General features: G+C 38.9%; 1 protein-coding gene across 1 annotated transcript in view; it reads right to left on the bottom strand.

Annotated features, from left to right (window-relative positions):
* The window catches only part of ERG (ETS transcription factor ERG), a 190,456-nt gene extending 184,457 nt beyond the window's left edge, over positions 1-5,999 (bottom strand). The window contains exon 1 of the mRNA XM_027875597.1: positions 5,924-5,999. The gene's annotated coding sequence lies outside the window, so the exon portion shown is untranslated. The remainder of the gene's footprint in view (positions 1-5,923) is intronic.
* Between the last annotated feature and the right edge of the window lie 355 nt (positions 6,000-6,354).

Genomic DNA, 6,354 nt, shown 5'->3' with positions numbered 1-6,354 from the left:
TAGATAGATAGATAGATAGATAGATAGATAGATAGATAGATAGATAGATAGATAGATAGATAGATAGATAGATATGAAAGAGGAATGCACTGAGAGAAGGGAAAGGTAGAGACAGAATGGGAAAAAATTTCTCACATGAAAAAGGCATGTAAGGAAAAGCTTTTATAGTAGGGGGCAAATAAGGGTGTCATGGGCAATGTTTAAGCCTCACTTATTGGAAATAGATCAAAGAGGGAAGAATATATATACATACTCAGTTGTGTTTAGAAATCTATCTTACCCAAGAGAGAAAAGGAAGAGGTATGGGGAAGGGGAGGATGATAAAAGAGAGGACAAATTAAGGGAGGCAGTGGTCAGAAGCAAAATTGAATTTTGAGGAGGGACAGTATAAAAAAGAAAGAGAAGGATAAACAGAAGAAAATAGAATGGAGTGAAATATTCTGTTAGCAATCATAACTGTGCATATGAATGGGATGAGCTAAACCATAAAATGGAAGCAGATAGCAGAATGGATTAGAAACCAGAATCCAGCAATATGTTGTCCACAAGAGACACACTTGAAAAGGAAAGATACCCAGAGTTAAAACATGGATGGCTGGGGCAGAATCTATTATGCTTCAGCTGAAGTTAAAAAAAGGCAGAGGAAGTAATCATGATCTCAGAGAAAGCAAAAGCAAAATTAGACCTAATTAGAAGACATAATCAGGGAAAGTACATTTTGCTAAAAGATACCATAGACAATAAAGTAAGATCAAAAATTTTAAAGCAAGTTTCTCTGACAAAGCCTCATTTTTCAAATATATATGGAACAGTCAAATTTATCTTTGAAAATGAGCCATTACTCAAATGATTGATGGTCAAAAGATATGAACAAGCAGTTTTCAGAAAAAGCTATCGAAGCTATTTATAATTCTATGGAAAAAATGTTCAAAATCACTATTGATTAAAGAAAGATAAATTAAAACACCTCTGAGGGACCATCTCACACCAATCAGAAATGACAAATGCTGGAGGGGATGAGAGAAAATAGTACATTGAGGAACTGCTCATGGAGTAGTGAACTGGTCCAATGATTCTAGAGAACTATATGGAACTATGCCCAAAGGTCATAAAACTGTGCATACCCTTTGATCCAGCAATATCACTATAAGGCTTATACCCCAAACAGATCAGGAAAAGGACCAATATGCACAAAAATATTTATAGCAGTTCTTTTTGTGGTGGCAAAGAATTGGAAATTAAGGGGAATGGCTGAACAAGTTGTGGTATATGAATGTAATGGAATACTCTTGTTCTATAAGATATGATGGGGGGAGAGAAAAACATAGTAAGATCTGTATGAACTGATGCATCATACAGTAAGAAGAAATGAGAGCTCATTGTGGACAGTAACAGCATTATTGTAAAAATGATCAACTGTGAAAGATTTGGCAACTATGATGAACACAATGATCCAAGACAATTGCAAAGGATTCTTGATGAAAAAAGGCTTTCTACTTCTAGAGAAAAAACTATTGAATTCTGAGTTAAAATTGAATAACTTTCTTTCTTTCTTTCACTTTGTTTTGAGACATTGACAATATGGAAACACGTTTTGCATGTTTTCACATGTATAATGATATATTGCTTGCCCTCTCAGTAAATGAGGGAGGGGTGAAAAGGAGGAAGAGAATCTGAAACTCAAAATTTCATAAGAAAAGAATGCTTAAAATAAATAATAAATAAATATTTTTTAAAAGAAAATAATAATATAGAGGGAGAAAAGAAGTCTCCTTGAAGGACCCCAATGTTAGTGGGCATAATGTGGATAAAGATCCAGCAAAGAAAACAGAGGGAATAGTCAAATAAGTATGAAGGGAACCAAGAGAGATCAATGTCATGAAAACTAGAGAGAAATATAAAGGAAATAACAGGGATGTAATACTATTATACTGCAAGAAATGATGAAATGAATGATTTCAAGAAAACCTGGGAAGATTTGTATGAACTGATGCAAAGTGAAGTAAGCAAAACCAGAGAGAAGTTTATACAATAACAACGATGTAAAGACAATCAACCTTGAAAAATTTAGGAATTATGATCAACACAAGGACCACCCACAATTCCAGTGGATTCATGGTGAAATATGATGAAATAAGTAACATGCTATGGCATTTTTTCTGGCTATACCCTATAACTATAATGCTCTTATCTCTATCTATTGGCTTCCCTGCCTTCCTTCCTGGAAAATAACTTTTCTAGAAGGCTAATTAAGTTCTTTTTGCCTGATTTTTAATGGGGAATATGTCTGTAGAGTTTGTTAATGACAGTAGTGTCATATAATCCCTTAAGGCTACCCCTAGCTTCTCAAAATAGCAGTAGTCAGTTATTTGGGGTATAGGGTATACTCAGGGAAGACCAGTATGAGGGCTGCCAAGCCCTTTTCAGGGCTACTTTCCACCTTTGGTGTCTACCTGATTCACCCAACTCTCACCTGCAGATCAAAGAACTATAGCAAGCACAATGGCTACACCCTAGTAAACAGTTTTGGTAAACAAGCTAAACTGGGTTTAAGGTAACTGAGGGGTCCCAACCTCTTCAGTGAGTTGGGGGGATGTCTACCCTAAACATGTGAAGACTTCGATAACAGAATGGGCAGACAAAAAAAATTTCTTCCAATGGTCATGAAAGTCACTGAAGCAGGCACTATGGAATGCTTAGAGTTTGCTTATACATCAAAGACCCCAAAGTCATACACTGCATCCTGAACCATCACCAGTCATCTTGACCTTGATGACTCAGGAAGAAAGAGTGAGGCCAATGACTTTGCTCAGCTCTGCCTCATTTACACACAATTTATGAGCCAATCAAAAGAAATCACTCATACCACTTTACCATTTTTACCTATCTTAAAGTCCTGTGGCAAAAGGCAAGTAATGAAGCAGCAGGTATGGATACCCTGGGAGCTATGGTCACAACTCTACACACAGGTAGCCTAGGCCATAGAATTATCTTCTAACTGGACTGAAGCAACAGTGGGATTCAGTAGGTCCTGGGTGTCTGATCAGCCTTTTTTAAAGACTGCAATCCTCAACTCCTATTGTGAGGAAGGGGCTAGAAAAGTGCCCTAAAAATTTTCTGCCTCACCCAACTCTGGCCTGCTTACCACAGCAAGTGGGATCCTACCTTATAGCTGAAACACAGAAAAAAGTATAAAAAACCTTTGCAAAAATGATTCCACTCACCATTGGTACATGGAATGTGTACACACTTATGGACAACATGAAATCCAGTAGACTTGAAAGACAAATAGCTCTTGTTGGGAGAGAATTCAGCAGGTATCACATCCAAATAGCAGCCCTAAGTGAAACAAGACTGGCAAATGAAGGTCAGCTTACAGAAGTCAGAACTAGATACGTGTTTTTTGGAGTCACCACAGTAAAGGGGAGTGCTGTGAAGCTGGCATAGGTTTTGCAATCAAAACTAATCCAGTCAACAAACTTGTATGCCTACCAAAAGGAGTGAATGACAGGCTCATGACAATGAGATTGCCACTTGCAGGAAAATGCCTTGCCATCATCATCATTGCATATGTTCCCATCAAGACAGACCCTGATGAGGTCAAAGAAAAAATTTATGAAGATCTGAAGACCCTCATCATCAATGTGCCAAAAGAGGACAAGCTTATAATTCTGGATGACTTTAGTGCAAGAGTATGCACAGACTACCAGACGACCAATTCCTCCTGGGGAGGAATGGAGTCAGGAACAGCAACAGCAACAGCAATGGTCAATTACTACTGAAGATTTGCATTTCATGACCTTCTCATCCCCAGCACTGTTTCTGTTTACCTAAAGGCAATAAAACTTCATGGATGCACCCTCACAGCAAATATTGGCATTTGATAGACTATGTCCTTGGAAGTAGAAGAGACAGACAGGGTGTGGGAGTGACTAAGGTAATGTGTGGCACAGAGTGCTGAACTGATCACAGACTTATCCTCTCCAAGCTAAATATTTGCATTAAACATAAGAGGAAGCCCCAAGGCATGAGACTACCAGAAAACTTAATGTCAACAGATTATAATGGGTACAATTCTCTCAGTGGGAACAGTTCATTGTTAAGTTGGAAGGAAAGCTGAGCCAACACAGTTGGCAACAATGGAGCAGACAAGGAGTGGGCAGCTTTCAGAGTTTTGCTTTTACTCATCTGGGCCAGAATACTCACAAACATTAAGGTGGATTTGATAAAAATAATGGGGAAATTAAGAAGCTGCTAAATGAAAAACAAGACCTCCTCAGGATTTACCAGCAGGATAGTTCATCTGTCTATAAGAAGGCAGGATTTAACTCTATCAAAAGTAAAGTACAAATGAAACTTAGAAAGATGCAAGATTCTTGGCTCAGTAAAAAGGCAGATGAAATTTAATTTTGCACTGATAATAACAAGCCAAAGCACTTTTATGATGCCTTGAAGGCTATTTATGGGCCAAAGGCCTGTGGCACATCTCAGCTATTCAGTGCTATATAGCCACACTGATAGTGATAAGGACATGATCCTGGAAAGATGGGCTGAACACTTCCATAATATTCTCAGCAGACCATTATCAATCAATGCTGAAGCCATTAACCAAATACCTCAGGTTGAAGTCAATCCCTCTTCAGCTGAATTTCAACTGAAGAAGAGGTTTTGAATGTCATTACACTCCTGTCATGTGGCAAAGTGCTTGGTACTGATTCTATTCCAGCTGAAGTTTACAAGGCAAGGGATCTACTGCTCATATAAAAGCTGACTGAAATTTTCCAGATTATAAGGCAAAAGGAGTATGAGTTCAAGGATGCCTCCATTGTCCATCTCTAAAGATAAAGGAAATGGATTGTCCTGTGACAATCACAGGGTAAGGGGGGTGTCTCTCTCTTAGTCATGGTTGGCAAGATTCTTGCTAGAGTCCTTCTTGCCAGAGCTGATCCTTCACCTAGAAGATGGTTATCTACCTCTGAGCCAGTGTGGAATGGTCTATATGGTGTTTGCTACCCAACAACTCCAGGAGAAATATCAGAGCCAGAACAGAGGTCTGTACGCAAAATTTGTTGATCTGACCAAAGCCTTTATTACTGTCAGTTCTGAAGGCTTGTGGGAAATAATGGCAATTTTGGTTGCCCAGGGAAGTTCTTCAGTATTGTATGTCAATTTTTTGATATTGTTGTTGTTTTGGAAGGATTTATAGAGTCAATAGGGATTAAGTAACTTTGCCCAGGTCATATAGCTAGTAAGAGTCTGAGGCCCTGACTCAAGGGCCAGTGCCCTATCCACTGCACCACCTAGCTGCTTGCACAAGTTCTGGATAATGGATGATGCTCTCACACTTTCCAGTCACCAATGGAGTGAAGCAAGGCTGTGTACTTGTTCCCATGCTTTTTAGCATGATATTTTCAGCAATGTGGTCAGACACCTTCAATGAGGACAAAAATAGTAACAAGGTCAGTTATTGCACTGATAGTAAATTATTTAACTTGAAAAGGCTACAAGTCAAGATTAAAGAGGAGGGAAAGTTGGTGCATGATTTTTTTTTGTTCACAGATGATTTTGCACTCAATGCATTCTCTGAAGCTGAGATGCAACAAAATATAGATCAATTCCCTGCTGCTTGTGTTAATTTTGGCCTGACAATTAACACCAAGAAAACAAAGGTTCTCCACCAGTCAGCAGCATACTATCCATACATGAAACCATTGGTTACAGCAAATGGAGAAATTTTGAATGCCATAGATAAATTCACTTACCTTGGCAATATACTTTCCATGGATGTACACATAGTTGATAAGGTTGATGCACACATTGCCAGAGTTAGCTCAGTGTTTGGGAGGCTCCTAAGGAAAGTGTGGGAGAGAAGAGGTATTAGACTGCCTACCAAACAGAAGGTCTACAGAGCCATTGTACTGACCTCATTGTTGTATGCCTGCAAAACGTGGACAGCACACCAGTGCGATGCCAGGAAACTGAATTGCTTCCATTCGAATTTTCTTAGGAAGATTCTGAAGATCACCTGACAAGATAAGGTACCAAACACTGAAGTCCTTTCTCAAACTGAAAAGCCAAGCATTCAAGTTCTGCTGCCCAATTTTGATGAGCTGGCCATGTTTGAATGCCAAAAATATGTTTTCCTTAAAGACTATTTTATGGACAACTCATGCAAGGTAAGTGCTCACATGGAGATCAGAAGAAGCAATACAAGGACACTCTTGAGGTCTCTCTGAAGAACTTTGGAATTGATTGTATGACATAGGAGACACTGGCACAGGACCATCCAGCATAGCACGCCTGCATCAAAGAAGACACTGTGCTGTAGGAGTGAAACAGAATTGCAGTAGCTCA

Source organism: Vombatus ursinus, unplaced genomic scaffold (genome assembly GCF_900497805.2).
Source record: "Vombatus ursinus unplaced genomic scaffold, bare-nosed wombat genome assembly UNPS02014809.1, whole genome shotgun sequence".
Lineage (NCBI taxonomy): Eukaryota > Metazoa > Chordata > Mammalia > Diprotodontia > Vombatidae > Vombatus > Vombatus ursinus.
The sequence above is the reverse complement of the archived record's forward strand: the minus strand, read 5'-3'. Positions and strand labels throughout refer to the sequence as shown.